Source organism: Lactuca serriola, chromosome 8 (genome assembly GCF_051521515.1).
Source record: "Lactuca serriola cultivar US96UC23 chromosome 8, Lser_US96UC23_V15, whole genome shotgun sequence".
Classification (NCBI taxonomy): Eukaryota; Viridiplantae; Streptophyta; class Magnoliopsida; order Asterales; family Asteraceae; genus Lactuca; species Lactuca serriola.
In genome coordinates this window covers 118,458,152-118,468,983 of record NC_136415.1, presented here as the reverse complement: position 1 = coordinate 118,468,983, position 10,832 = coordinate 118,458,152, and the positions used below count along the sequence as shown (strand labels likewise).

Here is a 10,832-nt window from a genome sequence, read left to right as displayed (position 1 = left end):
CTCAATCAAATACCAAAAATTGACTATTGTTGGAACTAGGGTTCCGGTTCTTAGTGAAATCGAAGGTTTTTTGGTCACCAGGCCATGAAATTGATCAAAGGGGTACAGTTTAGAGTGATTTCCATATCAAGTAGAACAGTAGCTCCATTAAAGTCAAGGTCTCGAAACTCCATGGTCAATCATCATCAACATTCTACTTCTTTATTTGTTCCAGAGGTTTGTCTTCCTTTATTACGAGTTTTATAACCTTTTTAATCAAACTCAATTATCCCTCGATACCTAATGTTATCTTTTGCGTTGTTGCTTCTGCTCTGTTCTTCTTGAAACCTCCCCACACTCTCATGTCGAAACATAATTTATGATATCAAGTTGGAAATCAATAGAAATGGCTATGAAGGTCGGTTGGGTTGGACGATTCTCTGGAGGATGAGAGAGATTTGGACATGGCAGATCGTAGGGCTACAGAGATTGAGCTTGATACCATGGAGGGTTTTGCGTTAAGGGAAAAGCTCCACCATCATCTCAACGACCAAGGTTGGTTAGGGTTTCTGTTTTTTTTTTCTGTTTTTTCTTTTTCTCCTTCCCCAGTTGAAAATTCTCTTTGGTATGTGCTAGTTCTCTCTCCAGCTTCTCATTTTTTAAGATTAATTGTTAGTGGAAATAGGTTTTAGATTCATTGAAATGTTCTCTTTTGCTTCCTTTTCTCTAATGAGCATTATCTGTTCTATTTCATATCTAATTTATATGGTCTGATTCTCTTTTTGTTTATTGGGTTTTATGTGTTAATCTGTGATAAAAATAAGTTCACTTTTTTGTGCAGGTTTCTTGACTTGAAGTTTAGTTTGTCTATCATATTTAGAGATAATAAACGAGTCTCTGGGAGGTATGCAATGAGCTTTAAGTAGGTCAATTAATAGATCCCATGAATCCAAGTGCACCACTTGCATGAGTTGGATGAAGTTGTGGGTTACATGAGTCTGTGTTACCCTTTTGGGCTAACTGCCTCGGTTCTGTTTGGAAGACATCATAAGGCCATATTACAATCTCCAAAAAAAACTTTCTTTGTTCTTCTTTGCTTTAACTTCATCAGCCTCCAGATCTAATATTAATTTTTCTCTTAGATTCAGAAATTGATAAATCTCTTAAACAAGGTTTATCCCATTTTTTTCTTCAGTAGTGTAGAAAGACATGTTGCCAATGTATACGGTTGTTGAATTTGGAGTGCGTGTTCATATTCTTATTGTGTTCCTGGAAACCTTTTGTCACGATACGTTGAAATCTTTGTTGGATCCTGTAACATTAACATAGGTAATGAATAGAATGCACACTGATAAGTGATATTGGTAATTTAGTAATTTTAAAAATAGGAAAAATATTGGATATTACCTTGAACAGCAACGCCATTGCACCTTATCTGAAAATGAAGACAAGTAGTATATTGTGTTGTTACTCTCGAGTTAATAGTTACACATGCTTATAGAAACAAATCTGATGATGTTTAAATTAGTATGACTATCACATTTGTTGCATGAAATTATTCTTACAGAACCAACTCTGATGATGTTTAAATTAGATGAGAAGCTGAAGTTGATAGAATCTCGTCTGGAAAGCAAAGTATTTACTAAACCACCTCAATACTCAACCCCTTTTACATTGTTTTCATCATATTGTTACATATAACAAGATACACTTTTTGTTATTGTAGAATTGAGGGCCCACTTCAGGCTTACATCCTCGTTGACGTACATCACGTGATATTCCTCCGGTGTGGAGTTAAGAATTTGGGGGTTTCTTTCAAGAAGCAAGTAAAATGTACAGCAACTAAAGTTTACTTGGTCTCAAATTCTTCTTGCCCAGGTTGTTTTTCGTCCCTCATTGTACTTTTAGTTTTCCCGCATCTTCTTATAGTTCCGAGATGCTTTCCATGTGCTTATAAGCTTGCTGGTGTTTACAAACTTATTGGCACGCATAAACTCATTTATATCTTGTAATCATCTTCATGTTTAATAAGAATATATATTGCGCATTTTGATTGTAGTCTGAGGCTTGTAAGGTTTTCAGGTCATATTGAATTAAAACTGCATAGGCTAAGTTGATGAACTGTTGTGAAGTGTATGTTGCTTTACGCTAATATATGTTTATGTTTTCAGGTTCCAATGGCTCCAAAACAGCCAAACACAGGACTCTTTGTGGGTCTAAATAAAGGGCATGTTGTCACCAAGAAGGAATTAGCACCTCGTCCTTCCGACAGAAAAGGGGTAAGTAACAAATCATGATATCTAAATTGTGTTGAGTTTCTTTTGGTTAAATTAATGGCTGTGTTTCTTTGGATTATATATAGAAAACAAGCATAAGATCACACTTCGTGAGAAACCTTATCATGTATATTTGAGATCTTTTGTCTTTAAAATAAAGGGCTTTGAATCATACCTTGAGCTATAGAACTCAAACGGAATCACGGGTGCCTATGATTCTGTTTTCCATCAGATCTATAGTCATATTGTAAAAATCATACCTTGAGCTATAGAACTCAAACGGACCCCAAACCAGTTCCCAAAGTTCACAAATTGAGTTGGCTAACTTTCTTAAGCAGGCCAACCTCACTGGTAAGGACTTTATCTATGTGCAAGAATGGAATCTTTGCTGTTAGGTCTGATTCGGGTCTGTTCTGATATGTCATTTTGTTTTCATCATTTATAAGGCTTGGAAAAGGATCCAGAGTGATTCCAAGTTTCTATATGTTCCTGATATTATGAATTTAAGATCTGGAGCAGATGGGGTGTTATTTCCAATTATAAATTGGTTAGAATTGATCCAGACTCCAGATCAGTGGGCAGTCACCAGCTTTTACTAGTGTTGTGATTGTCCACAATGTGAATTTTATATCCGGAGCTTGGGAAATGCTTTTCATTCAATTCCAACTCTGAGACTTTCATTTGTATGTCCTTTACTTCTCTGAATTTTGGTATGGACGAATTCTACTTACAAGTTGGGTAGAATTGGCCAACCTCACTTGACTGTCTTGTTGGAGACAGAAGTGATACACCTTTTTGTAAAATTCATATTTAATTCATCCTTTGGAGTTAGAAGGAGTTCTTTATAGTTCTGGAATCCTGAATAATCATAGTTTCCTATAAAATTTAGTTAAAGCTATGTTTCTGTTTTAGATTTTGGAGTAAATCCATTTTGAACAGCAGGTCTGTTTTAGAGACCTTGCTGTGATTACTCTTTTCTCAACTCATAGCTTCATTACTTCTCCTTTCTAACCTTTAGTCCTTCTAAGATGGGTTTTAAAAGTTTAAAATTTTTGCAAGTGTGCTATTGAAAATGAATAGCTGTACATCTCTTTGTTGTATCTCAGTATCAATGCATGTTTCATATCTGTCAATGTGTGTGAAATTAAATATTATCAAATTTTGCATATACAAAAAAAAAGTGTAGCTCCTATTTATTATAAACTCACTTGCTGAATATTGCCTAGATCTGGTTTTGTAATTCGGGATCTGGTGGTTGAGAGTGCATCAAAATCTTTGCGTATGTTGAGAGAAGAATGGATATTGTTGGAGTCCTGTAGAAACAAAAAAAAATAGATGATGATCACAAAAGAAAACATAGATGTATAGAAATAGAAATACTCACGATACAGTAGGAAGCTTCTCATGTATAATGACAAAAATGTCCTTTGGGCTACACCCAGGTCGTCTGGCCAAAAGATGGCTGTATTCTCCAAGCAGATAAGCGCTAACCTGCATAATGACATCAGCATACAGTTGTCTATATTTGTGTAGGAAATATAAGATATAATCTACATACCTTCACCATTGTCTCATGTATTGCAGGCTTATCAAGATATTCTCTAGCTTTGAGAGCTGCATAAGGCTAATGATTAAAAAAAGAAAAGTGTGTCAGTAGTAAGTCCTATGAACTTTAATAATGCAGATACCAATCTACATTCTACAATACCAAATTAATTAGAATATTCATGAATCAGAATGGAGATTCTAAAGATCATCATCCAAATGCACCAAAATTTAGAGTAAGATCGAACCACTATTAATGAAGGTATTCTACTGGGCTAGGATGCTTGTTGTTTGGATATGGAGCCATGGAAGAACTTGGACCCTTCCGTGTTAACAATGATGGAAAAACACTCTACCCCAACCACTATGCATGGAACAATGGTAACAAAAATTCCTTTAATTACTATGTCCCATTCACATCACTTATAATCTTAGTCCCTGTCTTGCAGGTGCATGCCTAACCCTATAAAACCTTTGCTTTTGAGGTACTAACTGTTTTCTCCTGGAATTTTTTTTGCCTGAGATTTTTTGCTGCCAGCTATCCCTTCGGGACCACTCTTATGTATTATGTTAAAAGCACCAATTCAGAAATTTGCTGATTATGTAAGTCAGCTTTCCTCTTCCTTTTTGCTTTTTATTATTTATGCACCCTTATGCCACAAATCTCTTTATTTATCATACTAAATATGCAACCATCCCTTATTTTACTCCTAACTTGTTGTATAATTCATTCATGTCAGCTGCATATATGTTGCATAAAATAAATTGGTAAAAGTAGACATGTGAATTATGCATCTGTTATCTCAAATCTTACATTTATTTTTATTTCTGTTATTGTTTTTTCCAGCTTTTAGGTGTTGGTGTCAAGCTTGTTGGCAATACAGTGTGGAGTACCCTCTTTCATCAATTCTTAATAGTGATGTCACGTGAGAAATCATTTTTCTTTTTGTTAAACAAGTCTTTATTATCATGTATTAGGTCATACCATGGGTAAAAACAGCCTTGCCCCTGGTTCCGGGGTTGTCACAAAATACTTGACTTTTTAACTTTGTTTGTGGTTTCATTTAGTAATAATCCTTCTGAGGGGGTGTTTGTTGGGCTGCTTCTTTCAATGTCATTAACAACAGTGGTAAGTAAAATCTTACTACTATGAACCTCTTTTGCTTAAACCTACCTTATTGACCTGTAGCTGATTAAACATTAAATTAATTATGCAGGTTTTGAAGTTTTTGATGGAAAAGAATAGTGTTAATGCTCTTCATAGAAAAGTATGTTGGTATTTTAAGAAATTTGGCTAATAATTTAGTTAATTATATAAAAAATATTGAAATCTTACATTTGTCTACTATTGGAATGATTATTTGTAGTATTACATTTGTGTACTATTCGAATGATTATTTGTATAACATTAACTTTTGTGCAATGCATTGTATTATTTGTATATGGTATTTTATTTTCCATTATGTGACATAAAATGCAAATTTAATATGAAAATAAGTAAATCCATAAATAATTTTTTTTTTAATTTAAAATTACGATACGCAAAAATGTGTGTCATCTTCATTTATGACATGGCCTTTCTTGACAGGGGCTTTCTTGATACGCATTGCGTGTCATTAACATGCGCGTCGTAAGGTTACGACACGCGAATGCGTGTCGTCTTCCTTTATGACAGGGCCTTCCTTGATACGCATTGCGTGTCGTAACTGCGCGTCGTAAATGCGTGTCGTAAATGCACGTCGTAAATGCGCGTCGTCTCTAGACGACGCGCAAGTGCGCGTTGTCTATCTTTATGACATGGCCTTCCTTGACACGCATTTGCGCGTCGTCTGAGCCATTTACGACGCGCAATGAGCGTCGTAAAAGGCCTTTTTTCTTGTAGTGATTGTATTTATCGTGTAAATACTCTCCCTCCTATATAAAGGGAGAGTTGGTCATTTATTTCCTTAAGTTAGCTAGCTTATTTCACTTTTCTTAGTTAGAGTTACACTTCTTAAAATGTAATTCTAGAGAGAGAAAGTGGTGGGTTCTCCCCACTTAGGGAAAGTTTCTCTCCCACCATGTTCTTCATGAAATATATTATTATTCTCTCTTGTTCTTACTTTTTTCTTATGAACTCATATTATGTTCTTCGTGTTCATAATTCCAAAAACACGACTAATCTCAAGATATCTTTCTTCCGCATTCACCGTTCGTTAGAAAGATATCAATTGTAGAGACCCATTTTTGTGCTCTGATACCAATTGTAGAGACCCATTTTCTAATGAACGGTGAATGCGGAAGAAAGATATCTTGAGATTAGTCGTGTTTTTGGAAGTATGAACACGAAGAACATAATATGAGTTCATAAGAAAAAAGTAAGAACGAGAGAGAATAATAATATATTTCATGAAGAACATGTTGGGAGAGAAATTTCCATGCCCCAACATTATCCATATTTAATAAACCTTCATATATGAAAAATGGAAGAAAATCCGAAACCGTAATTCTTCTAAGCTCAAGTCGTGAGTTCCTAGCTGTCACGTCGTAAGCTACGACTAGGGTTTTAATAATTACGAATTTTTAAATTATTCTTCTACCATTCAATTTCAAACAAGGTTTTGTAGAAAATATGGACCTAGGATGAATTTAACCATGAACCAATGGCTCTGATACCACTGTTGAGTTTTCTATGCATCAAACACATTCTAAACTAGGCAGCGGAAAAATCGAAACTACGATATACGTCAGTGTACATGCATCCTATGGATTTATGGCTTCATTCTAATTACATCAACCCTAGAAAACATAAAAACAAAGAAGAAAACATACCTCTTATGTATCCCTTGATATTTTTACTTGAGATCTTGATCCTTCATGAAGCTGCTTGGACGAGAGGACCCAAACCCGAATCCCTCTAATGGTATCACACCCAATGATACCAAAGAGTGGAATAAAATAACTAGGAGAAGAGTAAACTTCCCAACCCCAAAGGGGTTAGAAATCGTCTCTAAGAGGGGGAAGAAGAAGGGTTGGGGAAACTTCAAGCCAAGGTGTAAGGAGGAATGAAATCTCTAAGGCCCTATTTATAGCTTTGGATCCCTTCCAGGGTTTAGTACTCCTTCACTTGTGGGATGGAGGCATAACAACGAAATTTCACTCCTTTCCCATGTAGGATGGAGTGAATTTCATTCAACCCTAATCCCATAAGGGTTCTGGACATTCATGATTAACCAACTATCGATTAATGAACAATCAACCCTTTATTTAATTAAACTGTTAATTAATTCCCAAAATATATTTCTAAAATATATTTCCAATTATTTTCTAATTAATTATTAACCATAATAATTAATAAACCAATTTCTCCTTTATTTATTCTACTTAATTTGGGTCTTAAGGGCAACCCAAAAGGACCTTGTTATTATTAGAAATATTACCAATAGTTAATGACCTTAGACACTATTTCAACAAGGATTTATCAGGACTGTGTCCTGAACGTGCTTAGGGAGAGGTTCCGTGTCGACCTGGTTATGATACCGTTGCGAGGGTTGAAACTGATTGTCAGTATGGACTGGTTGGGGGCCAATGGCGCCATGATAGATTGTGAGCGTCAGCTGGTGCGAGTTCGAACCCCAAGTGGGGGAGAACTGGTTATTCATGGGGAGAGGGCCTCGCAGGGGCCAACCCTCTATTTAGCTGCGAGGGCTAGGAGACTTCTTCAGCAAGGTTGTTTAGGATTTTTAGCATATATCATGGATACAAGGGTTGAGGCTACGACATATTTTGGTAGTGTGTCGGTCGTACGAGATTATTGGGATGTCTTTCCCGGAGGATTTACCTTGAGTGGCTCCAGAGAGCCAAGTAGTGTTCTGCATTGATTTTGGTGCTGGGTGCCGCTCTGATAGCTAAGGCACCATACTGGCTAGCTCCGCCCGAGATGTAGAAGCCGTCTACATAGCTTCAGGAGCTACTAGACCGAAGGTTTATACGTCCGAGCAGTTCCCCATGGGGAGCAACGATCTTTTTCGTGAAAAACAAAGACAGGTCACACATGATGTGTATTGATTATCGGTAGCTGAACAAGTTAATGGTGAAAAACCATTATCCACTCCTGAGGATCAATGATTTGTTCGTAACCGTAGGGTGAGTCTTGGTTTTCCAAGATTGATCTTTGGTTGGGGTATCATCAGATGCGGATTAGGGAGGAGGACATACCTAATACGGCTTTCAGGACTAGGTACAGGCACTAGGAGTTTTCGGTGATGTCATTCGGGCCCACCAGTGGCCCAACATCGTTCATGGATCTTAAGAACAAAGTGTGTAGACCGATGTTGGATTGGTCGACGATCATTTTTGTTGATGATATCCTGATTTATTCTAAGACCAAGGAGTAGCATGAACAACATCTAAGGGAGGTATTGGAGACATTGAGGACGGAAAGGCTTTATGCCAAGTTGTCAAAGTGTGATTTATGGTTGCGGGAGGTGCAGTTTTTGGGGCACATCATCAACCAAGATGGTATTTCGGTTGATCCAACTAAGGTTGAGGTCGTAATGCGGTGGGAATTGTCAAAGAATGCATTTGAGATTCATAGTTTCTTGGGTCTAGTGGCATACCATCGGAGATTCATTCAAGATTTCTCCAAGGTTGCAGTGCCTTTGACCTGCTTGACCAAGAAGAATGTGACATTTCGGTGGGGCCCAGATTAGCACTTGGCATTCGAGACCTTGAGGAAAAGGTTATGTGAGGCCCCAATTCTAGTACTACACGAGGGGTTGGATGATTTGGTAGTGTATTGTGATGCATCGATCTTAGGGTTAGGGGCGGTTTTGATGTAGAGGGGGCATGTGATCGCATATGCCTTGAGGCAGTTGAAGCGTCATAAGGCGAATTACCCCACACACGACCTAGAAATGGGGGACAGTGGTGTTTTCCCTTAAAATTTGAAGGTATTATTTATACGGAGTGCGGTGCACTATCTATATTGACCACAAGAGTTTAAAGTATTTGATGGATCAGTAGAACCTCATCATGCGACATAGGAGGTCGTTGGATGTACTGAAAGATTATGACTGCGAGATCTTGTAACATCTAGGGAAGACCAACGTGGTGGCCGATGGTTTAAGTTGAAAGGTGGCAGGTTCTCCATTTGGGAACACTTGTTTGAGGATAACGGTGGTCTCTCCAATGTTAGATATGATTAATAAGGCTCAAGTAGAGGGTTTGAAGAAAGTGAACCATAAGATATAGCGGATTCGGGGCCAGTTTCCCTTGTTTGTACGGGATGGTCGGGGACTCTTGACACAGTGTGGTCGGGTGTGGGTACCGGTGACTGGGGGAGTGAGACAAAAGATATTGGAGGAGGCACATAAGTCCAAGTTATCTATACATCTGAGAGCCACAAAAATGTATAGAGATATGAGGTTGTGCTACTGGTGGCCTTACGTGAAGTGGGAGATCGTCTAGTTTGTGGAGCGATGCTTGACCTAGAGGAAGGTCAAGGCTAAGCATCAGCGATCTCAAGGCAAGGTTCAACCACTACCCATTCTTACGTGGCAGTGGGAACATATCACCATAGACTTCATCATGAATTTACCGAGGACGGCGAGTGTCGGGATGCCATATGGTTTATCATGGATAGATTAACGAAGAGTGCCCATTTTATGCCAATCTCCAAGAGTATTTATACGAAGAAATTAGCAGAAATCTATGTGCGGTAGGTGGTGGTCAGGCACGGAGTGCTAGTATCGGTGGTCTCAGACCGTGATGTTCGGTTTACATCCATGTTTTGGCAGAAGTTCCACGAAGAGTTGGGAACTCAGTTACACTTCTGCACTTCATACCACCCCCAGACAGACGGCCAGAGCGAGCAGATGATCCAGGCGCTCGAGGATATGCTTCGAGCATGTGTATTGGACTTCGGAGGGATTTGGGATACACACCTCCCACTAGCAGAGTTTTCATATAACAATAGTTGTCATGCTAACATCGACCGACCCCCATTTGAGATGTTGTGCGGTTGGAGGTATAGGACCCTGATTTGTTGGGGTGAAGTTGGGTACAGAATCATGGGAAACATCGAGTTGGTTCTTAAGACTACCGAGTTGATCCAGCAGGTGTGCGACAGGCTTTGGGTCGTGCAAAGCCATCAGAAGAGCTATGCTGACCGGTGTCGCTCGGATCTTAAGTTCCAGGTGGGAGACTTCGTATTGATCAAAGTGTCACCGTGGAAGGGTGTCATTCGGTTCTGGAATATGGGAAAGTTAGGGCCTTGGTATATTGGTCCGTTTAGGATTACCGTCTAGGTGGACAAGGTGTCTTACCTTTTGGATCTGCCAGATGAGCTTAGTCAGATTCACAACACCTTCCAAGTGTCTCAGCTCTGGAAGTGTATCACTGATGAGGCCGTAGTTATTTCGTTGGACGACATTCAGGTTAATGAGTGCCTGAACTCACTACTAGAAAAACAGCCTTTTACGACGCGCAATGCGTGTCGTAAAACTCTTAGACGACGCGCAAATGCATGTCAAAGAAGGCCCTGTCATAACGAGAGACGACACTCTTTTGTGAGCCGTCTATTTACGACGCGCAATTACGACATGCATTTACGACGCGCGTTTACGACACGCATGGCGTATCAAGGAAGGCCCTGTCATAAAGGAAGATGACATACATTTGCGTGTCGTAACCTTACGACGTGCATTGCGTATCATTAAAGCCCCTGTCAAGAAAGACCATGTCATAAATGAATATGACACACATTTTTGCGTATCATAATTTTAAATGTTTAAAAAAAATTATTTATAGATTTACTACTTTTCAAATTAAATTTGTATTTAATATCTCATACTACAAAATTAAATATCATATACAAAAAATACAATCCATTGCATAAAATTTAATGTCATACAGATAATCGTTCCATGAAAAGATACAACAAATCAATAGAAGTTGTAACAAAAATTTACAAACTAATTAGATACAAGAAATATAAAAAAAATATACCCTCAATTGCTTCTCAAATTCTAATCTCCATGTCAGCTCTTCAAC

General features: G+C 38.2%; 3 long non-coding RNA genes across 3 annotated transcripts; 2 read left to right on the top strand and 1 right to left on the bottom strand.

Annotated features, from left to right (window-relative positions):
* Window positions 1-818: 818 nt before the first annotated feature.
* Window positions 819-3,645, top strand: LOC145069385 (uncharacterized). The gene is made up of 5 exons (XR_013689470.1): window positions 819-883; window positions 1,547-1,614; window positions 1,706-1,857; window positions 2,151-2,258; window positions 3,482-3,645. It is a non-coding gene; the product is annotated as an uncharacterized LOC145069385 (long non-coding RNA).
* On the bottom strand, window positions 3,481-3,881 carry LOC145069383 (uncharacterized). Its single transcript, XR_013689468.1, has 3 exons — window positions 3,814-3,881; window positions 3,640-3,746; window positions 3,481-3,568 (listed from the first exon to the last, which is right to left on the bottom strand). It is a non-coding gene; the product is annotated as an uncharacterized LOC145069383 (long non-coding RNA).
* LOC145069384 (uncharacterized) lies at window positions 3,781-5,058 on the top strand. Its single transcript, XR_013689469.1, has 4 exons — window positions 3,781-3,900; window positions 3,992-4,181; window positions 4,250-4,403; window positions 4,648-5,058. It is a non-coding gene; the product is annotated as an uncharacterized LOC145069384 (long non-coding RNA).
* Window positions 5,059-10,832: the final 5,774 nt, after the last annotated feature.